Below are 24,623 nucleotides of genomic sequence, written 5' to 3'. Positions count from 1 at the left end.
GCATTATCTAAATTAGTCAACTGATTCCATCAATAATTTGTTTTAGTAACCTTTCAAAATGAAAAGTACAATTGATCAGGTTGTATCAATGGATTACTTTAAAAAGCTGCATTATTTTACAAAGACAAAACCAAACCAAACCAAACCAAGAGTTTCAACTTGTGTTCACATTGGTAACAATTGAAGGACAGCCACTTCATTTTGAGTGTATTTCTTCCTTGAACAAACTTTCATGTATGGATCAGCAGCTGATCTACGGTAGGTCAACCGTGCAATAATGATTTTATATATGCAGATCAGTACTGAAAAAAGTGATATGTTTCCTCAAATTTTTGATACATATAAAATCAGATATGATCAATATTAGGAGTTTCTAGCTTTCTTGAAATATTCTTTGCAATACTGACTCCACATTTTACTTTTGCACTGCTAACTGCACTGTTTTATTGGTTCTTACTATAGATCCTAAAACCAGTACTTTTTATGGTATGATTGTTTATGAATTTTTGGTTGACATTTTATTAAATTAAGTAAAGTAAATTCAGCTTCTAGTAAATTAGAAGCTTCTAGTAATGATACAATTTTATTGTACACTTTTATTGTACACATATCAAAAGATATGTGTTTTTGGAAATATGCTGTTTTACTCTCATTGTTTCATCTTCACGGTCAACCATTTCTTTTTCTATGCCTTATACGGATACATAACTTCACTTTTAGAAGTAAAATTAGAAGTTATTTTTGCACATCTTTTGTAATCTAACAAACTACCACAGATATCCAGAGGTTACTGATAATTGAAATATTTATACTGTTCCAATCTTCAGCAATCATCAATATATTGCCACCAAATACTTTCTTGGCATTAGTAAAGCTTTTCTCCTGATTTTTAGTGTCTTTATTTTCTTTATATTTCACATCACTGTTTTCTATTTTTCTCTCTGCAGTTCTTCTTGATATATGTGTTGAACTCTTTTGAATATCTGATGCTATACTGAAATTTAATATAGTATTTAAGAAAAAAGCATGTAAAATAATTTGCCGAACATGCATGAAATGAACTTGCAAGCATCACAATACCAGTAAGAGGAGCTTGCTACAAAAATAATATTGGTCTTGTACTTTGTGACAAGAGGGATTACTAGAGTGTGCCAGGATCTCATGCTGTTGCTCTTCTTCTTGTCTGGATTCTTACAAACCATCAGGTAGATTTTGGAATCCTTTGCTAACTTTCATTGATACACTGTGAGGAATAAGATGACCCAGACTCACATTTGATTAATGTTCACAGAGAAGAACATCTACAGTACTGTAGTTTTAAAAGTTTTATTCAATTCAGCATGGAACCACAACCAATGAGATAACTTAGGAAGAAAATTCAATTTTACGCAAACTGGACTGAATCAACTGGAGAATACCCCTCCCTGCATTTGGGGCTTAGTTATAAATTTAGTAATGACAAATATATCTGTCTGGCTAATAACTAGTGAAATGTAATGGAGAAAGAACTAGACTAGAACTTAGGAAACAAAGGTTCCTATCACTCATCATTACTTACCTCATGGATTTTGTGAGAATAAAATTAGAGAAGTACCATAAATTAAGGTACTTAATATTGAAGTATTTTTAAGGTGACCAACTTTTTTACAATGAAAAAGAGGACACAAATAAATTGAAGAAAAAAATATCGTAAATAAAAGAAACATTTTATTCATTGCAACAATAATACAGACAACTTGCATGTGCAAAGTTTGCCAGCGGGTGTTTTGGCACCCTCAGCAACAATTCTTTTTGGCTTTCGAAAGCCAATAGTGGGAGTAGCACAGCTCATGCAAAAGTTGAAAAAAACCCATCAAAAAAAAACAAACAACGCCATTCTGAGCATTCTATGAGAAAAAAAAAAGCCCTGCAGATTAGTCTTCTAATATCGAAAAGGAGGACACGTAGGACACTTTTTGAGGGAGGACAGAACTTACAAAAGGAGGACTGTCCTCCCTAAAGAAGGACTGTTGGTCACCTTAGTATTTTGAATATTGTTGGTAAAAATATTTTGGAACTTGTGCTAGCACAGCACTTCTATGAGGTTTTGTAAAGCAATCTCTGTTGGTTTATTTGCTGTTGTTCAAGCATCCAAACTAATCTGAAAAAGATATGTCTGCTTTAAAGCTTTGATTCATAAAAGAACAAAACTCTTAGAGCAGCATTTTGCAAAGGCAAGTCTGAACACAATAATAGTCTTCGGATATATATTTTCTACACTAGGTGAGAAAGAGTATACTACTTATAATTTATTTTGCAATAAGATATAATTCCTGTGGTATAATAGGAAAAATTGGAGCACTCTGATTCATGCAATGCTAACTGCATATTTTGATTTGAAAGTTTTATTGTGGTCATTAGTCAGCAAATAAGCAAGCAAGCAGGAAAATCTGAGCAAGCATGTATGACACAGCCTGAAATGAAATTCAGATAAAATCCTATACCACCTTAAATGACAATATATTGTCAAAGTTTGAAGCCCAATCATATACAAGTCTTTTTAGATATCCCAGATGATAATAAATGAAACCCCAAATTGAGTTTCTTCAACCTGTAGCTCTCTGGATATGTACCCTGAAGTTCATATCTTTCCTAGAGAGCACAGGTACCTTGTTTCCCCGAAAATAGTCTTTTTTTTTTGCCTCCAAAAGAGGCACCAAGTCTTATTTTCAGGATAGGTCTTACCTCACCTCTGGCACTGACAGCCCCACCCAGCCCTTCCACTTCTTCTGGGTCCGAAGTTCTGCAGCTGCACTGGGACCTGCATTTTTCAGTCAGGCCTTTCCAGAAGGCCTAAGCAGCCAAGTAATGAGCTATGGATTCAATCCATAGCTTGGTGCTCAACTGCTGAGGTCTTGCAGAACCGAGGTACTGATTGAATCCAGAGCTCGGTTCTTGGCTGCCCAGGCCTTCCGAAAAGCCCTGTGACTGAGAAATGCAGGCCTGGCTGCAGAAGAAGAAGTGGACTGGCAAAGAGAGGCCTGGCTGCAAGGTAAGTGGGTGCAGGGTAGGTGGGGCAGCTCCACCCCCCACCCCTGCCCTACCTTGATTTTTAGGTGTGTGCCTCGCCCCAAAACTAGGGGTTATTTTTGGAATAGGGCTTATATTAGGCCCAACCCCCCCCAAATCAAGGTAGGGCTTATTTTTGGTGTAGGCCTTACTTTTGGGGAAACACAGTATTTACTCTTCTGGTTGACAATGATGGAGGTTATAATCCAGCATGTTTGGTGGGAACCCAATTGAGCAAGGCTGTATTAGATACACAGTGGCTGATGTGATCACTTTACTTATGTTTCACTCTATACTTCAACTGTGTTTCCAAACCTGGTGCTTAATTTGTTTAATCTGCTCTTCAAGTTCAGTTTCATGTGTCAAAATCAATCTGCATTATATCTGCTTCACAGATCACTACTAGTGTACCTCTAAAATAGTTACATGTTATAATGACTTTGTTTCCACCATGGGCCTTCCTCCTATATGCAAACAATGTCAAGATGTATTAAATGCAAACAATCTAGTGGGGACCTTGGCTCTCACTTGGTATTTTGATTCCAATGTCTCCATAAATCATTATTCGTAGTTCAATTTATAGACATGAACATCTGCTTATCATTCAGCATTTAGGGTTGCAGGTGTATTTCACTAGTAAAATAAACACTCATTCCTCTCAATTACCCAGACTAAGGAACATTAGACAGATGTTAAGGGGAGTTTGTGCAAGGAAACATTTCAGATATTTAAATGAACACATCACAGTCATTCATCCATGATTGCCTTCCCCATTCTAGTACCCTCCAGACACTATTGCCATCATTCCGGCAAGCATGGTCACTAGCTGTTGAAGTTGGATGATGGAATGTGATTGAAATGCATCTAGATTATGACAAATTGAGGAAGACTGCCTTATGCAGAATGGAAATGGGACTACAGGCTGGTTATGTTGTGACTTGATCCTGCTTTCAAGAAATACCACAAGCCTGAAAGAAAGAGTGGGAAAACAAATGTCAACTGTGCCCACAGGGGAGGTACTTCCATGTCATCTGCCCCACTCAGAGGATATGACATCAAAAAGGGGATCATATACACCAGTCATTGATTATTTATTTGGTGTATTTAAACTATGTCCTTAGAGAATTTTCTGAACTAGCAACTTAGTGTGGAACCATCTGCAAGCAACACATTCAGGCTTCTCCTGAATGTCCCCAAAGCCATAATTCCTTATGATAGCTTCAGACATAATTTGCAGAAAATAGCTGGCCAATTATTAGTTAATTGAATTGATTGATTATGTATATGTTCCTACCTAAAATGCTGGGATTAAAAGTGTGGATAGAAAAGCTAGTAAAAATGTTGTCAATTATGTTATAGCCAAAATCCCTATTTAACTATAGAATTACTGGGTCTTACTATAATGTTTCAGATCCAATTTATTGCTGTAACTACTACTATTACTACTACTACTACTACTACAACTACTACTACTACTACTACTAATAATAATACCTTTATTGATTAGCCCGTGGGCCATATCACGGTGCAGAGTTCCAAACACGTTATACTAAAATACAGTAAAAACAATTTAGAATGGAATTGGTTAAAATATAATTTAGAATAAAATAGAAATCAAATACAATTTAAAATGAAATTGGGATAAAATACATTTTTAAAATGAAATTAGAATCAAATACAGCAATTTAAAATGTAGATAGATAAAATTTGATAAAAATTATATTTCATTATCATCTGTACAATAATGCAGCAACTTAGAAAAACTATCAAGCAAGAAAAGGGCACAACAAAAACAAAGAATTTCACATTATTCTGATGTTTCAAAATGAATTATTTTAATGTCAAGACAGTTTACTGAAAAATAAACTTATAATCAAAATAAAAATGTATGTGTATATAATGTGTGTATTTATATGAAATTCATTTCTCTGTTTGGCTCAGAAATTGTTTAGATTTGTGACGAAACTATAAGCAATACTGAAAAGATCCATTTTATTGAAATCATGAGCATTTGAGCTAGCAAGAAATAATGTGGTAGCTATGGCTTAAATCAGAGCTGTGGCGTGGTGTCATCTGCTCAGACAAAAAGAGAAGGGAGGGAACCAGGCAGTGGGAAGCAAAAGAAACTGGCTGTGTGGGAGAGATTCCTGGCTGATGTCAAATAAAGCTGGAGAGACCATTCAGAGATAGTGCGGAAATAAGGACAGATTGATGGACTGTGGGATGCTTTCTGGAGCCATATATTCTCTGTCTGGGAAGCCTTGGGAAAGACCCAAGAGAACAATCTCAAAGAGTAATAACATGTAATAATAAGGATTATTGGAGGAGAACATATGTAGCTTGGTGTTGAACTGTGGATTCCTTGGTGCTTGATTGTTTTCTTGCTAACTTTTCATTACCCAACTAGCTAACAGGTAATGAAGGGAATAATGTCTGCACGAAAATATCCAAGCTCAGAAAGCACAAAGGACATCAAAAGGATTTTTATTCCAGCTGGGGATAAGATGAGATATGAACAACATGACACTGTACAATTTAGCTTTAACTGTACTCTGAAAAGGGAACTGGGGGAAGATATTTCAAGAAAATGGGAAAAGCAAGCACCTATTGGTATTGGATCATGTTAGATAATCCAGTCGCAATGAAAGAGTGGGAATGCTGAGTAATGCTGCCTTTATAGTTGTTGCTATACCTCCTTTTAGAAAAAAAAAAGATTCTTGGTGAGAGGGGGGGGGGAGAGAGAGCCATTAGTAAATGAAACATGCAATGTGTAAGTATATAGTTCTCATACACAGGGTAAGTTTTACCTGGATTGTATAGCTTCACACTGAAGATGATGTGTTATCTTGCACAGCTAATACCTCAAGTTATAAGTAAATGGATAACTGAATGAATAGCATCTGCAAAGAAAAGAGATGTTGAGAGTTATGTTTTAGTTATATCCTCTTTTCATTCCTGTGCTGAGTTTCTACAATGCATTTCTTCTATGTAGAAAAGCAGTGAAATTCATGGGAGCTGTTCTATTAGGTTGCTTGATCACTATTCTGTATTTTATATTTTATATATTGTAGATGTTTAATATTATACAGCTTGATAAGGATGAGTTTTTATGCTGTATGTCGCCCAGTGACAGAGATTTGGATAGCCTTATAAATTATAATAACAGTTGTGGGGTTTGTGTGCTCTGAGGAAGATGAAATCTAGGCCAGAGGTTCAACTATACTGGACAGGTCTCATCAGAGGGGTAGGATGAAGAGTGACTCTCCCATTAAAAAATATGGTGAGACATAATTTAAAGAGACCCGTAAAACATCAGTCATCAACAAGGACTGCACTAGCTGTTGAACATTTGGTGACAAAGGACTGTTGGCTGAGCAATCAGACTACTGGGGAAAAAGGTGTTTTTACCTACTACAAATATGCAGAGATTGAAAATGAAGAAATAATGATTTATTATTACAAATCAAGTCCAAAGAAGAGGATAGATGAAAAGAATGCATTAGTTTGGAATGAACAATATCCAGAATCAGAGATAGCTGAATAGAGACTAAATGATCAATATTAATTTATAATACAAAATAAAGTATTCACAAAACAGAACTGGAAGAACTGCAAAGGTCCACCCAAAGCAAAGAAACTGAAGCCTTGCCAGAAATAGTTCACATTGTAGAAGCAAATCTGGTAAAGTCAGCAGTAGTAGAATCTGGCCTACGGTAGGTACTGAATTGTTTTCATTCCCAAACCAGGCATTTGCTCCTCTGCCTATTCCTCAGAAAGAATAAGCCCTTTAACAAAGGAAGAAGAATTAAAATAAGGAATGACTGAGCACCTAGAACAGCACAAACAACAGAATAAGATTGTTTGCATTGCAGCTTATTTTTAAAAAAGCACAAGTTTTAAAAGATGCCAATACTGTAATATAAAATATAAGCACCAGGTCACTGCAAGAAACAAGCTAACATAGATAGTATGGCTGCAGTTATAACTGAATATCTGGAATACAAAATCAACGAACAATAAAAGCCAAGCAGTGTACCACAAAATGGAATATCAGGTTGGAAAATAAGTTCAGTAAGCTAAGATCAGATGCAAGCAAGCTAGAACAGATAAAAGAAAAGAAACTGAAAAACAAGAAGACTAAAGAATATCTGATCATATTACCCACAGAAAAGGAATATTAAGGAAGCACTGGAGTGGAAATAATGAAGCAGCAAATAAAAGCTACAGCCAAGAAGATCAGCAGATACAAAGCTCAAATTGCACACTATTGGCAAAATCTCCAATTTCTGTTGAATCCGAAATGTTCCTATCAATCCATAAATAGAGAGACTGCATTGAAGTAGTTAACACCCAAGAAAGAAGAAACAGCATATTTCTGGGTGCAGCTATGGGACAGCCCAAAGAAATACAACAACCCAAAGAAATACGAACAAATACAACAAGGATGAAAGGGGTAGATAAGAATAAAAAAGAAGCTGAAATGAAAAAACTTGTAATAATATCAGAAATGATGGAGAAAAGATCAAGGAAGATCAAGAATTAGTCAGCTTCAAGTGAAGATGAACTGCATGATTTTTTGGTTGAAACATTTGATTGGTCTACACCCACTTGCTGCCAGGCAGTTTATCAACATACTGGTTAACATCTTGCAAAACTAATCTGAGAATGGAAGATCCACAAAAGAATCAGCACCAGGCAATTACAGACCAATTACTTGCTTATCAACAACTTTCAGATGATTAACTGGTATGATACCTGATGCAGTCCAGCAGCAAATATTTGAAAGCACACACTTTCCACCTGAGCAGAAAAGAAACTGCCCAAACAACAAAAGAACAAAAGATCAGTTCCTAATTGACAAGCTGATTTTGGATAACAGCAAGAAAAGGAAGACTAACTTAAATGTAGCGTGGATTGATTACAAGAAGGCATTCAACTCCCTGCCACATGATTGGATAATCAAGTGCCGAGAAATAGCATGAGTAGAAACGTCGGAAGCTTTGTGTAAAGATTGATAGCACAGTGGAAAACAGAGTTGCTAGACAATGATGATAAACTGAGACAAATTAATATCAAGAGAGGAAATTTTCAAGGAGAGTCACTATCACCATTGCTGTTTGTCACTGCAGTGATTACTCTGTCAACAATACTGAACATGTCAGGCCATGGCTGTCAGGCATCAAAAACATCTGCCAGGCTCTCCCACCTCCTTACATGGAAGATATGAAGTTGTATGAAAAAACACCATCTGAAATAGAATCGCTGCTGAACACTATTCGTATATATATTGCGATGGAGTTTGGAATGGACAAATGTGCCACTTTCACCATCAATGGGAGAAAAGTAATAATTGAAGGAATCAAAAGTCTGGATGAAGGCAATCATTACAAATACCTGGGCAGTCTTCAAGCTGACAACATTAAGCATAACAAAGTCAAGAAAAAGGTTAGAAGTGAATACATCAAGAGAGTGAAGAAGATCTTAAAGTGCAAACTCATTGGAAGAAATACTATCAAGGCAATCCACACCCAGGCAATTCCAGTCATTAGATAACACAGCTGAAATAGTGAACTGTACTCAAACAGAACTGAAAGCCCTGGATAGGAAGACCAGAAAATTAATGACAATTAATCATGCCCTTCATCCTCACAAGGAAAATAGGTGAGTGTGGAATGTTGTAAGTACATCCAATGGTTGAAGAAGAAAAAAGGGTATTGGAAGAATATCTGAAGGATAACAAAGAAGGTGCATTGAAGGCAATGATGGGATTCAGCCAGTTTGCACCAGTTTGGTAGCTATTTTTTTTGTTGCCCAGGCCCAGAATGGACTTCTGGAAGCGGCATCCACAGAGAACCGGTTGTTCACATATTTAAATCCCACCGCTGACTGAAGATAGTATACCAGGAAGACTTACTGAGTACTAGAGAAATCAAGCTGGCTTTCAAGAATGATCAAATAAGGAGTAGAAAAGAGGCATGGAAAGACAAAGCATTACATGGTCAGTACATCAAAGAAATAGCAAGGAAAACAAACCTGGAAACGACTAAGAGCAGGAAAGCTGAAGAAAGAGACAAAGGGGCAAATTCTGGCTGCACAAGACCAAGCCTTAAGAACAAATACATACAGAGCCAGAAGTGAGAAGACAGCAACAGATAGCAAATTCCACTTCTGCAAAGAAGCTGAAGAAACAGTGGATCATATGTTTAGCTGCTGTGCAAGAAGATTGCACAGACTAACTACCAACAATGGCCTGACAAAGTAGCAACAATTAGCATTGGAAGAACTTCAAGAAATATTATTTGTCTGCAAGTAAATAATAAAACCATAAAATATAAAAAATAATAGAAATTGAAGAAGCTAAAGTGCTCTGGGACTTTAGAATTCAAACAGGCATCTAACACATAACAGCCCAGACCTAACAACTGTCCATAAGAAAGGCAAAAAGAGTCTGGATACTGGACTGTGGCATTACCTGGACACAGCAGAATAGAAGAGAAAGAACTAGAGAAGATAACAAAATACAAAGGCCTGCAAATAAAATAGAATGACTATATGTAATACCAATAATAATAGGTGCCTTGGGTGCAATCCCAAGCAATTGGAGTGCCACTTGAACACCATCATCGTTAACAAAATCACCATTAGTCAATTTCAATAGGCAGCTTTGCTCGGAACAGCTACATCCTACAACAATACCTTTAAGACTATAAAAACATTCACATCTGCCTATCACAGTTGCTTGGGAAGAGCTTGGTAAGTGAACAAAAATGCCAAATCCAGTCTGAATCTCTGGCTGACTGTGCAAACCATGATAATGATAGATTTCAGATGGCCAGTCACAAGGAGAACCGAGTTGTTACTTATATTCCTGGTACTGGAAATGTTCCATCTTCTGCCAATGTCATTCTTATATTTCTACTCCAATTCACATTTTGTTATGTCCATTCATAAATCTATTCCATCCCATTTCATAAAGAATATGCAATGTTTTTAGTTTTAAAAAGCCTACATTCCCATTTGCATCTAATGAATTAAATTCAATACCTGCTTATAAGCAGTTCCGTCCCAAATAAAAATCATTGAGTCAAAAATTATATGCCAAAAGTAGCAAGAAAAGAATTGTGATCTGAAGGATCACTGCATTCTGCTCCATGGGAAGTGTAAATCAAGTGAGTTTGCTTAAAACTGGAGACAGATCAAAGTTCTCAAGCGTCTTTGATCCATAATTACAGACATAGCAGATGTTGCTATTTTTTTTTCTTGTTTGCTTTCTGAAATCCAAATAATTTTTTTCAGGAAATGGCAAACTAGAAGAGGAGCACAATGTAGACAGTGGCAGGCTTTAAAACCTTTTCTTCCTCAAATCTCTAGAACTGGCTATTTCTGTGATGGCAAACCTTTTGGGCTCAGCATATCAAAAATTCAGAAAATGTCTAACTTGACTCTGCTGATGTGTCAGCACAGACAGCCCGAACAAAAGAGTACTAACTGTTTACATATTCATTTACGTTAAAAAAAACCCTCCAATCATGTCTGTGATCCCCCAGAATCTGCTGCATTGTTTTAGGGGGGGGGGTATTTTCTTTCTGTTGATAGATCCCTGTGGGCTACCTGAGGGAGTTCTGGGTTGCACAAGGCCTTCATTCTTGAAGCAGCTTTGCAGAATGCTCTTCTGTTGCTTCTGCAGCTTCCAAACACCATGTGAAAGCATGCCCTATTCCCATGAGACCTCCACAGCTTTCAAAAATTGTACTAGAATGGGGCTTACTTTCAAGAATAGTTGTTGTCAGGTGATGATGAAGGCTGGTATGTCACCCTAATGTTGTGGTGTGTCCCACCACTGAATGGAAGGAATACCCTTTCTAGTAAACCCCTACTTATATTTTAAAAAAGGGAATACAGTACACCAGACTAAATAAGGCTATGGAAAAAAAACCTTATGTTGATTTTTCTAATACCTAAAAACCCATAGTACCATGAATGATACTACTTTGTTGCCTCTGATTACTGGCTTTTCTAGGATGCAAAGAAAGTTGGCAACAATGGCAAAAATGATAAGTATAATCCCATCATAATGCCCTCACTTAATGTCTTCCATCTATGGAAATGAAGTTATAATATTTTGCACTTTCTGTAAGCTTGAAGAAATGCAACCTACACTGCATTTTTACTCTAATTTTTCCAGACTTCTCACATCATTCAAAGATATGTTACAGTTTGATGCATATTTTTAGAGAGAATAGTCCTGAACGCTGTGGTGATGATAGCAGTAAAAACCTCCCTAAAATAGTCTTTTTAAGATGTGACAATATAGTTGTGGTAGAAGATTTGCCTGTCAAAGGTCCCATATTCAATTCCAGAGTAGGAAAAATCTTTCTCAGGAATCTTAAAGGCCTCCGCCAATTAGTGAAGACTGTAGCAAAAAAGCAATTGTCTGGCTCGGATTAAGATGACTTCTAAAGTTCCTAAGCTATGCATCAATTACGGATTTCCTTTTTAGGGCAAGAAGTGTTGGCTATGAAATAATGAATGACAATGATGACATAAAGTGGCATTCCGTTAGAGAAAGATATACCTTTTAGTGGTTGAAGAATGTAGATGTAGGAGTCAACTGAGTTTCTTTTGGCTATGTTTTATGTTTTTATGTCATTATGCATCTCTTGTAAACTGCTGACAGTTTAACTGAAACATTGTAAGTAAATAAATGTGCCTTACATAAATGTAATCTGGATTTGATTGTCTGGTTGACAACCTACGCCAGGAATAAGAACTTGTGAGGCCTGCTGCTCCCTTGAATCTCTGAAATTAGCCTCAGGACATCTTTCAGCCATGCTTTACTAATTGACTGGGATTCAGGGAAATGTGTGCCCCTCCTACTATTACATTCCTCCATGGCAGATAATTCTCCAAAGATAATGCCTGGAAGCTTCTGTTTGTCATTATGGCACTTCTGTTTTGCTGTTCCCGGAATTCTGTTCTGTTTCGATCATGATATTGAGCATCTACATGAATTTGCTGAGTGTTACATCATCAATATAATATGGTAAGGCCCAATTCTGTATGTTTAAGGTATCAATTTTATTATCGTGGGATATGCATCTGTTATGGCTTAGCTGCAAATGGAGAAATGCAAAGTTATGGAAAATAAGCTGAAGAAATGCCTTTGTTGATTGAATTCATACCACATGTTTCCCTGTACCAAACGTATTGCCCATGGTGGCACATCTACAAAAGTATGGCATGGAACACCAGTTACAGAGACCAAGGTAGCAAGATGGTACAATGTACATAGTTTTCACAGGATTCTTGGTAGACAGTATAAGAAATAGTTCCTACACTAGGTGGGTTTTTGTATGTATTCTGTAGGACTCTTTATGTGTATGACCTTAGGAATGAAAAGGCCACCTGATATAAATCAGGATACTATGCAAAGAAAAAAATTCACACACACACACACACACACACACACACACACACAGAGAGAGAGAGAGAGAGAGAGAGAGAGAGAGAGAGAGAGAGAGAGAGAGAGTTTGGGAATTGAGGATTTGATAAATGTACATATGGCTGAAGACAGTAAATTCCCAACTAATTGAAAGCAGAGAGGAAAAACTTTTCACCTATCTTAGATAAATATTGTTTTCTTAATAAATAATTGAAAATGGCAGACTCCTGACATACGAATTAACATCCCCCAGATACATGTAGAACTATACATATTAAACTGCAGTAAGCAATTACTACATAAGAGACCTAGTAGCCATAAGTCAATATGAATCACATTTGTATATAGATACAGCCTACAGATAGAGTAGCAGGTATAAAATAGTTGGTGCCTACTAGGTGTCTACAAATACTTTGCATTTGATGTAGCAGTAGAGAGGAAAGGAACTCTTTTCTTTATATCTAGATAGTGATAAAATGAATACAAAGAGCTATAAAAAGAAAGGCCAAACCTACATTTCTCAGACTATTTTTTAAGAAGAGCAATTGAGCTTTTCTGAAATAATATACAGATGATGGCATTCTCTGTATTTTTTACAAGAAAATCACAGAATCAATGTTAAATTAATTGAATATGATAATTATAATTATGTGCCATCATATTATAGTTGTTTCTTGGCAATCACACAGGTAGATTTTCTCCATTGGTCCTTCAGTTCTTCAAACTGTCTGCTCATTGTAATTAAATCTATCCACTTTTAGAATAAGGCTAAATGGTTAATTTACCATCTTGATTTACCAAGCTACCTCAGTGTAGAATTCAAATTATATCTTTACATCAATTAATGTGAATGTTAGTCATAGCTTCTGATTATTCTGACGAAAATGCTCAACGCTGCAATTTTACACACTACCCCTTGAACAAGTTAGAGATATACAGTACAAGATTGCATCACGTGACAGTTCAACTCCTTTGGTTTTTTTTTTCTTTTAAATCTGAAGAACTGTCCTTTTGGGGGTTTATACTTTTATTAATTTTCAAATTATGCATTTCTGATGGACATAAGGCTTATGTGCCCATTTATATTAGATGGCTACTCAAAAGTTATGGAAATATATTTGCCATTGACATCACTTCATTGCCTTCCTCATCATAGATAGTCCTTCAAGATTCATGATACATTCTTAGGCATGCTTGCTCCTTCCATATTATGATGGAAGCTCCAGCTAGAGGAGCTTTTATAATATATATATAGGGGAGGAGTGAAAAGACGGTGAGTTCTTGCAGAGAAGGAAGTGACGGAAGCCAGTTACTGGAAAATTCCTGAAGCCTTTATCTGACTGTTTCTAAGAGAATGTAGTCAGTCTGGTGAGATTTTTGTAAATAGATAGGCAACATTAAAGAAGCAACTCTGGTCAGCTCATGGTCATTCTGGTTCCTGTAGGATGTAGGCTGCTTATTCCTGTAATACCTAAATAACAAAACTTCATGTTTTTGCTAATTTCCTTAGGCTTAGGGTGATTGGAATCCCCATCTGGAGAGGAGTATGAATGTTTGGTCACCTATTAATGTTTGGGAATGTAATGGAAATGGTTGTTTCTTGTATATGTTTTGGATCAACTGTATGCTCCTGAAGTTATAGTGTTCCAGTTAGACCGCCATATCAATTCTATAAAATTAAAATAATAAAATACTTAAATTAAAGTCATCTGTAATCTGTCCACTTGAAATCTAGTTTACGAAGTAGATGACTAGCTTAGCAGATGGGCAGGAATTCTTAGATTTACACATAAAAACCTAAATTGGAAATAATTTAATCCTCCAAGGAGGGCCAACACTTTCAAGTTTATTGAGCTCAACTTTAACTAAAAGTGTTTATCATACAGATTTGAAAGAATTTTAGAAAGGAAACATAACTTGAGCGAACAATGTTTCCTTTAGAGTCTATAAGGAAACAAACTCTTTAAATCTAAACATTTCTTTCACTAAGTTAGCCTTTCTGAACTTGGTGCTTTACATATATGCATAAGTTTATAACTCCCAAAATTCCCAGTTCCCACGTTACCATTTGCAAGGGATCAAGATGGAGAGGAGATATATTAAGCAGCTACATTATCTTTTCCCTTAGGTTTGCATTCTGGCTAAAACTCCTACAAATTTGAACCACAAGTCATGACTTCAGTAATCCAGACTGTCCTATAAATTTTTTTTGAAGTAGTTTCTAAAATGTAAAGATTAACATATATCATTCATAAAGAATCTGTAGCATAAATTAGCATATTTGTCATTATCAGTCATAGCTTGATGGTAAGTGGTCTTCCCATCCTAGGAATGTCTATGTCACAAAAGAACATTTTCTAAGCTGAAGTCTTGAGTGAGAACAGTTAAATAGGATCGGACATCAAAACCATTTTCACCTTTCAGTCCTTTGTCTGAATGGTATCATCAATCAACTGCTTTTGTCTCTGGATTCCTTTCCCCTCCCCCCCTTCATTGGCTATTTTTTAACATAGCACATCCAGTGGAAATCAATGAAATTTCCCATTGCAAGAAATTTAACAATGAACAGCCACAATAAAACCTTACAGGAGAAGTTTTTTTTTTTTAATTGGATGTTGACTTATCCCTGCAAACCTTAAATTATTCAGAATAAATCACACTGAATACTGCCAAGTAATTGGATTCAATTACATTTCTTAAAAAAGAAAGGAGTTATCACTACAGTCAATTGCTCTGTGCTTATAAATTTATATTTATTCTTTCTTTTACAGTAGAATTCTTGGAATGATCTAGTCCACTGACAGTGAGTTCCAAAAATCTTTCATTCTTATGAATGGAATAAAATTACAAATTTATTAGGGTGGAATAAACTAAGAGTCTTATTAATCACAGCAGGCAATTGAACAGAAATTAGCAAAAGAGCACGGATGGGGCTGTAGTTCTTGCAGTTCTGTAGCATGTAGGTCTGTTCTGTAGCACTACATTGTGTTGGATAGATAAGGGTCTGTGATGTCCCCTGCTGAAATTCAATAGCCAACTGATTGTACCAGATTGATAATGCAGCCCTGGGTATCTCAAGGAAGCCTTGGAGATGCAGGCAGCAGATCTCTACATTATTATTATTATTTGGCTTTGCAAAGCTTTTTGGTACTTGTCTGTCTTCTTTAAGGATTCAGCTGCATGACAGGCCTCCCAGAGCCTCACCCACTCACAAGGTAAAATTGTTTTTTCCGCCGCAGATTTTTAGCATATGTGCCTGAATTAGCTACACGTGTATTTATTATTTATTTTCCTATTCAGAATATTTGCCTGCAAGCAAGAACCTGAAAGAAAGAATATTGAAATAAAACAGAACATAACCATTTGTAAGTAACATCTGTAACTACATTCATATGCTATATATTATTTCAAAGATCCCTTTGAAGGCTAATTCACATTTATCACATTTAGAAACCGCCCATCTCCTTCACAGAAGAACTCTAGGTGGTGTACAAATAAAAGGTTAAAAACATAATAACTGAATATAAAAATGTAAAACAGAGGCACGATTTAAAATTTGATACTAAATATTCATATCCATCACTCTCAGAACAAGCTTATATACTGTACAAAGAGCCCTGCACTCTATCCAAAACATTTCAGCTATAATGGCTGATTATACAAAGAGGATCAGTTTGTAAGAATATGTCTATATCCTCAGATGAATTATATATAGGATTATATCCTCAGAATTACATTCAGCCCATAAATGATAGAGAGGAAAAAAAAAAGAAATGGCAAAAGGTTTGAGAAGGAAAGGTTATCAAAACCGAACAAATAGAAGAAGTTGGCTGATGCAGCCTTGGCATATGGAGAAGATTAAAGGAAGGCATGCATACACAAACATAAAAACCAGATATAAACAAAGATAACATTTGTGTTTGCTTTGTGCAGGATGCAAGCACATTCCTAAAAGTAACTGGAGCACCATATTCTATACAACTTTAGAGACACCACCAGTCCAATCAAGACTGTGTGGGTGCAAAAATTGGCCTTCGACTGACATGTTTTCAATTTTTGCAGGACTGTATTTTTCTATTCCTGAAACATATCCAATATATAAAATTATAACAGGGGAGCTTACGCCAAGACAGGCAATCAGCTGCCATTTCCTGTTTCAGAGCTCTGCAATTAATTTAGAATACCACCTATGCATAGAGATAAAACCAACTGGCATTTTTCAAATCTCCAATTAAGATATGCCCATTTACAGAACCTTGGCTAAAGGCAAGGACTTGACTACATTTAACCTGAACTATATATATATTATCTTCTATTGGATGGTGTGTCGTAAAAATTATACCTGATGGAATTTTATGCAAAAGTTTTGTATGTGGATTATTCCTCCCAGTGGATTGGAATGCTGCTACACCGAGTGGAACAATTAAAATGTTGTGATATATACCGATTCCTAAGAATATTAGAATCTTCAGTTGTGCGCAAGAGTATTACCAATATTTATGGATTCCTTAGGATGCTGTAGAAAAAATAATCCTAAAGATAAAAAAACCTGTTAACATTCTGCATAGCTACTGCACATATTTATGCACTTCGGATTATTCTATCTTTCCATTTCTAAAAGCTTATATGTATGTGTCTATATCTCTATGTGTAAAATTAAAAAAAAGAGTAGTAGGAAAAAGAAGAATTGTAGATAAAAATGCTTTTTGCATCTAAGAAACAGAATACAGATGACAGTAAGACCTGATTTACAGATTATAAACTTTTAACAGGTACCTAGCTCTCTATACAATTATTTTCTAATTGTATTTTTTAATTTGAATTATATATTTATTGCACTAGTTGTAACTATTGTTTTATATACTGGTTAGATTCAGGTGTGATGTAGTCAATGAATAGATATTTATATTGAAGTCTGAAAATGCAGTGAGTGAGGAATTCTATTCATAAAATGGTATGGAGATAAAAGGATTCGATCCTGTTTTTAAACCTGAAATAAAAAGGAAGCGTTATTCTGTCCCCCATAGTTATCTTTCCTTTCTGTGTAAGGACTGAACAGCATGCGCTACCTGGGATGATGGCTGTTGTATCATGTACCAGATTATTAAAGTCTGTTTTAATGTCACATTAAGGACAAATTTGTATTTTTAAAGTACCAAATAAGTAAATGAATGGATGCTGTCAGAGTCTTTCATTTTTTTATTTTCATGACAATTTGTTTTTAAAATAATTTGAAATTTTATCAAAAGCATCTGTTTTCCCTTTTTTTATAGTGTTTATTTTTGGTGTGCATTGTCTCATCTGGCCACAGGCCACCGTTAGCAACAATGAGGAATGCACAATGTATTTTCCAACAGTCTATGTTTGCATGCTTCCTTTTAACCTTAATCAGCTTGCTACTTTGGAGCCTTGATGATAATCTCAGAAATTATATTGAATTTCAAGACAGGCTTTGTTCTCACATTCCATTTAGACAGTTTACACATCAAATCATTGCTTGCTATTTGGGTTTCAGCAAGTCACTAAACAGTTTATTCAATATCAGTTCTCCATGTTTTTTGCAGTTGTTTCATATCTTCCTGCCAAAGAAGCATATTGTGCGCTTCAAAGTAAGCAATAAACATATGAAAATTTGGCTGAATCTATATTCTGTGAATCAGTTATCTTCTATTCTATTTTTAATTTTTGAAACATACATACGTGTGTGTGTGTATATATATATATATATATATATATATATATATATATATATATATGTGTGTGTGTGTGTGTGTGTGTGTGTGTGTGTGTGTGTGTGTTGTTTAGGAATAGTGGGGTATTAGATTAACAAACAGTTAAGCTCATGCTTGTACATTTTATTCAGGAATTAAAGACCTTTAGATAATTAAAAAATGAAATGTATTTTCTTTGTGAAAGTCAACACAGTTGACATTTATTCTTGCTACACATATAGCAAGAATAAGAACAAATAACTTCAGGGACTCATACATTTCTTTGGGGAAAGCAGTCAAAGTTTGGAATTTTCCTCCAAGTTTCAACAATGGAAAGATCACAGTATGTTTTATTGGAATTCATAATTTAGCTAGTTTGGGGAGAAAAAGATGGAAGCTATGGGGAACCAGAGCTGATTCCTAAAGAAGTTTCACCAAAAATTACTGAAGAATTTGCTTTTCATGGTTCTTATTTCATCATGCTAAGTTCTTTTTTTAAATAAATATTTTCTTAATTTTTTATTTTTACAATCAGGTACTTAATAGACATGTTGTCTGGGTCCATTAATAATTCAATGGTATATATTAACTTATTCAATCTAGATCCAATATTGTACCATCAAATGTTTCCTCTCTTCTTCCAGTATTACCTGTTTTCCCATACTAGGCAAATACAATTGTTATTGTTATTAGTAAATATACAATTGAATATCAACATCTTTAGTACATTTTTCTTATAATATCAATAATATCAGTTTTAGATTACTTTTCTAACCAAAACATATCTTAATTGCATTTGCACTTAATATCCATATGTTCAATCAGTATCTTGTTTTTGCTTTTTTAAAATTTTAATTTCCCATCAGCGTTCAAAATGTTTCTATTGTTTATAATTTCAAAGTAAGTTATATCTGGGTAACCAAAAGCTTCCCTTATTCAAACCTCTTAGCGTTTTCCTGTTTCCCTTCTTATACCAAAATCTAATATTCTAGTTACAAATCTTATCTTTCTAGTTATGACAGTACTTCTATTTCTAGCAATTATCTATTCTTCACCATATTCAAACATCTAGTTAATAATATAATATATTTAAAGTTGAGTATGGGACATCCATTTCATTTTTTGTAGGTGTTCTTTATAATAAAAATTGTTCATCGATCAAGGATTTGTAATCCAAAATAATCTATCATCTCAAACAATGAAGTGTATTTCTCCTGCAGGGAAATAGTTCCACAATACAGCTATGAAAGCCAGGTAATATTTATATTTGTAGTTCAAGCAAGCCAGTTTCAAATTAGTTCATCATCTCTGCCACATCAATAAGCAGCCCATTTTTTTTCTATTTTCCCTTTTCCCAGCTACAGTCTTCAAAAGTGAAAGCTTCTAAGATCAGCAAGAGTTTTATCTAACTCTAGCCAAGTTTCCGATAGACATAACAAGTTCTAATACCGTAATTCACCACTAGATGTCGTTAACCCCACTTTCTAGCTTTTTAAATCTTAACTTATAATGTAAGCTTTTCAAATCTCTTTAAAAAAAAAGTCTCAAAAGCACTTTTAGTGCCAAATTTCAAAACCATAAATGTATATTAATTCCAAATTAATCTTGTAATTTTCTTTGTTTCTCCCAAGTAATTAATTCATCGCTTTTCTTTTCCTGAGGGAATTATGGTGGAAATTTCCCTTCCCTCTCTCATTGGGGAGGGTGCTTTGGGCAGTTTTTTTGAGGAAGAGGTCTTAAAGTCTTAAAGAGAGGATAGAGTCTCACTCATTTTCATCCATGTTGCTGAAAGGTTGCTTGTTAGTGCTTATTGTCTTCCATTGTCAGCAGCTTCTGACTGGCTACACGAATGTAGCCAGTCTTTCCCCCCTCTGGTTTGGAGGGCTTCCTCAGATCAAATGGAAGGGCCTCCACCCTCCTGCAATCAACAAGAGTCTCCTCCTTGCTTGTTGCCTCTACAGGGCAATTTTCTATCCTTTCCAGGGTCCCCAGTGGGGCAAAATCGAACGCGAAAGATGGACCCCTGTCTTCCTGAGTCCGTCTAGCCACGACGTCAAAATCGGAAGCATCATCATGTTGATTTCTATCTCTGGCTTTGGATATCAAGTCAAGCTGGTAGACAGGTTGTAAGTTTTGGGGGCTAGATATGATCATTGAGGTGCAGAATTATTTAGTAAATACCTTATGAAGAGTAATTATCAATAAAAGAGAATATTTGTAGCTCAGGGTTGAAATGAGGAGTCCTTGGTGCTCTCTGAGCTTGCTTGTTTTCTTGCAGATGTTTCATTACCCAAATTAAGAAATATCATGATGTGCTGCAAATGTTACCTAGTTTGGGTAATGAAACATCTGGGAGAAAACAACCAAGCTCAGAGAGCACCAAGGACCCCTCAGAATAATTATCACAGGGCATCACTATGAAGAGCATGCTTATACTACCTCAACTGCTAGATTTCTTTTTAAAGTTCACCTCAACTCAGAATATCTGGAACAACTACTACATTGCAGTTAAAAACAATAACAACAAATAACCCAGGACTTTATTACTGATCCCAAATTGCCACCGAGGTTTTGTGATAACATATAATCATGAGTGTCTGCAGGGTATGGTAAAAAAAAAAATCAAGGTAGTAATTGCAGAACACCTTACAAGCAAGATGAATATTGATTGTACCATTGTGGCTACTATTGTTAGCTACCCTTGTGTGCAAACCACCTTCCTAGGTAGTCAAGCTGACTTTCTTCACACTCAACAGTAGCAGGAAGAATGAACTCTTTATCAAATCGCTTTATCTTTGTTCCAACAACTTAGGACTTTGGCTTTTTGAATGGCCAAATAAAATACATATAGAATATACTGACAGTTTAAGGGGGAATGAGCAAGCAGTTTATTTTCCCCTTTCCATAGGGACTGGAGGAGCAATAATTGAATGGTAATGTTTACAATCATTTACTGGGAATCAGTGACTGGCTCTTGATATCCTGAGCATATTCTCAGTTTTCCAAGATGAGGAGAAGTGAATGTAAGCACATAACTGACAGCTTTGACATTATCTTCTGAGCATGTCCATTGATAATGGTATTATGTTTATTTCAGACAAAGTTTGTTGTAAATCATGTGTTGGCTACAGTATAAAGAATAGAATGAAAGTCAGTGACATAGTTTGCATTTTGTAGGATAAGAAAAAAAATGTGGATCAGAAAAAAGGTGATTAAACACTCATAGTGCCCCCAAAATACAGTTTGTAGATCATCCCTCCCTTCCAACATTTACCTTTATTTTAAAACAGCTTAACACTGCTTTTTAATCAAGTGAGGAATTTGTATCGGCTCTAGGGGAATGGGAGAAAGATGGGATATAAATCCATCATTATCATCATGATCATTTTTAAAAAATACTTTCTTTTCCAATGGTGTATAGAAGTCAGGAATAGGATGATTTCTTATGAAGATGCATTATCAATTCTGTGGCTTTGGAACTGGCTGCTGAACATGTAAACTTTAGTTATGCTGAGCTCCTTTTCTGTGGTCACCTAAATCCAATGTATAATCATATATTAGAGAGGTGTATTAAGAGTATCAAGTCTTCAACCCTCTGTTAGGTGCAGGAACCCTGATAAAAAGCATCCAGTATGGTTATCCGCCTTCCATTTCACGATTGGAACTCACCACTTCTCTGGGTAACTTATAGAACTGCTCCAATTGTTCAATAATGTATGAAGACAGGGAGATTTTTTTAAACTCACTCAATTGGAATCTTCCGTACTGTAACTGAAATGAACTTAAAACCATTATTCTGTGTCCTGCACTTTGGAACAATACAGAACAAACCTCAAACTTCTTTTGTGTGCCTTTCTTTCATGTACTTGAAGAATGTAGCCTCTCTAACCAGCAGGACATCATAAATAGGCATAATAAAGCTAGCATAATAAAGCTAGCATGTGAGTTTGCTGCTTCAGTGCCCACTGCAAAGCTAGTCATCCTGTAGTGGTGGTTTTCCCATGAACCTTTTGGCACATAGCATGTTGAGAATATTTAGAACAAAAGCCCAGGCTCTGGGCCTCCAGGATGGAACTGGCAACCTTGGCTTTGATCAGTGCAACTGGACTGGGTCCATAAAGAGAGAAAAAGGGATCAAAAGGAAAACTATGGAAAGTTATAACAATGAGTGCTTTAAAGAGCAAGAGTTACTTTGAGGTTTAAAGATGCACAGTTGCATATTGTTCTTTCCATAAATCTTCTATCTGTGGTCTAAAGTTTAAGGGACCCTGTATATTATTTAAAAATACATATTTTCTTTCAAAAAGATTCATAAATTTTTTTTCCATGGGCCAAAACACAAATCATGCTTACTTGAGCTAAACTAATGACTCTTGTATTCTTTAGGTTTTTCTTACTTTATGCAATAATTAAACTCCAGTTTTAATGAATGCGTATGTTGGTATAAAGAAGAATCATGTATTTTATTTATATAAATTTTTTAGTGTGTCTTGTGTTGAATAATTACTGGAACAAGGGAAGACAAAAAACATATTGGGGAAAAGAAATACGGATATTTGTAAACTTGGGATATCATTAAAATATAAGGAATATTTATTGGAGTCAGTCGTGATCAACAGATTTTGCATACCTCTTCAAGTCAGGTTACAGATTTGAAGGGTTAAAAACAATCAGAACTTCAAATTAAGGACTGATGATGAAGGACAAACTGGGAGCACGGATAAACCATAATACTTGGGTATGAGCAAGAATTTAGCAGAATTTTCACAAACAAAAGAGAAGTCAGAATCAGACCATGGGGAGCTCACACAAAATACAAGTTTCAAAAGCCGAAGCAAGGACGGGTCAAGGTGAGAGGAGAAATTGGCCTGGCATCTGAACGGCAAACAAGGATAGCAGCTGTCATGTTGCTTATACGTCGTGCTTTCCATGTGCTGTTTTATATAGCCCAAGGCAACCAAAGAGAAATCAAGAAGTGTTGATCAGTCCTAACACAAGGGCTGTCCAGTTGAAATAGCTAAAGAGTGTAAGTATTAAATAAAAGAATAAATAGGCAGTAGGGGTTTCTTTTTCCTCCCAAGGGGATGCATATCATGGTTGCAACACTTAATTAGGGTCCTTGGATGATGGGATTCAGTAGAAACTTACCTAACCAACTTATTTTTTACTCTATGATAATTTGGCTAAAGTTTCTTGCCTACCTGCAGATAATTTAATTGACTTTAAAAAATCAGAATAGTATGTGTAATGCTAAAAAAAAGACATAATATGCAACATACCAATGTATCCTGATGGTGAATTGTTATACATAGTAATAGGTACTTTCATTTTTTAACTGTCACTTCTTATATACTCAGAACTGTGCCATTCACACCCAGAAATGATCATTAGATTCATAATAATCTCATGAGATGCAAAACTAAGAAATATCTCCTGGAGGGGGAGACCCTAACATGCTCAGTGGTCAGAGGGTTGGGCTGAAAAGAGCAACTCAGCTCTTTTATTTGCATAACAAAAACATTTCTGCTTTTGCATCTGGTCACTTTTTATACTGGTATGAATGGTGGGGAAAGATGAATAGAATGAGAAGTGGCTGGAATTGACAGCACCAAAATGTCAAGCTGCAACATCTTTGTTACCTATAAATATTCTATTCAAAGTATTCCTCTGATTTAAGCTGCCATTTCATAAGGAGATTGGGCATCACATGGCAACTTGTCACAGAGGCTTCCCTGTACTTTTTGCTCTTTCAGCTGTACCAGATCCTTGGAACAAAAGAAGAGGAAAGCTTTGTATTTGGAAACCAACTGGGCTTTCATAATTACCGAGACATCTGTGCAGATACAATAAATCAGAAAGCCCAGTGGTTCTTCTTTGAGGCGATGGCTTCAAGTCCCTTGTCTGAGGATAACAAAGAATCAGATTCATCTTCTTCTGGTTCCCAAAGACTAAAGGTTTATTTAGGAAAACACTTTCTGACTTGTCAGGGAAGACTACAAATTATGCTGGAAATTCACCAGCATAAGGCAGGGGACAACCCAAGAATTAACAGAAGTTGTAGTACAATGCAGATACTTTTATCAAAATGACTATCACATTAATATCATTAATAGTGTAGGGGGGCACATTTATTCATCTTTGAGTGCAAAGTGGATTTTTTTCAATCAGTTGCATAATGGTACATAGCCAATTCATTATTGCTCACAATTATCCCCTGGTGCAAAAGAAGCATTGCCACTTCACTGTTTATGATATTTTGCTCCCTGGAGTTATGCTTCTGTCCCTCCCAAAGGCTGGCCCATCCTTCCTTCCTCCCTCCCTTCCTTCCTTCCTTCCCTGATACTATTATTTTTATTTTAGACTTACATTTTCATGAAGCATCTGACAAAATCCTTAATATCCAGATTGCCAATCTGAGTACC

At 35.7% G+C, this 24,623-nt stretch overlaps 1 protein-coding gene across 1 annotated transcript in view; it reads left to right on the top strand.

Annotated features, from left to right (window-relative positions):
• The first annotated feature begins 218 nt into the window (after nucleotides 1–218).
• Nucleotides 219–24,623, top strand: part of LOC120319343 (norrin cystine knot growth factor NDP) — a 58,324-nt gene continuing 33,919 nt past the window's right edge. Inside the window, exon 1 of the mRNA XM_039368124.1 lies at nucleotides 219–258. The gene's annotated coding sequence lies outside the window, so the exon portion shown is untranslated. The remainder of the gene's footprint in view (nucleotides 259–24,623) is intronic.

Source organism: Crotalus tigris, unplaced genomic scaffold, assembly GCF_016545835.1.
Source record: "Crotalus tigris isolate CLP2741 ecotype Arizona unplaced genomic scaffold, ASM1654583v1 scf7180000017601.7605149639:7615979, whole genome shotgun sequence".
Classification (NCBI taxonomy): Eukaryota; Metazoa; Chordata; class Lepidosauria; order Squamata; family Viperidae; genus Crotalus; species Crotalus tigris.
The sequence above is the reverse complement of the archived record's forward strand: the minus strand, read 5'-3'. Positions and strand labels throughout refer to the sequence as shown.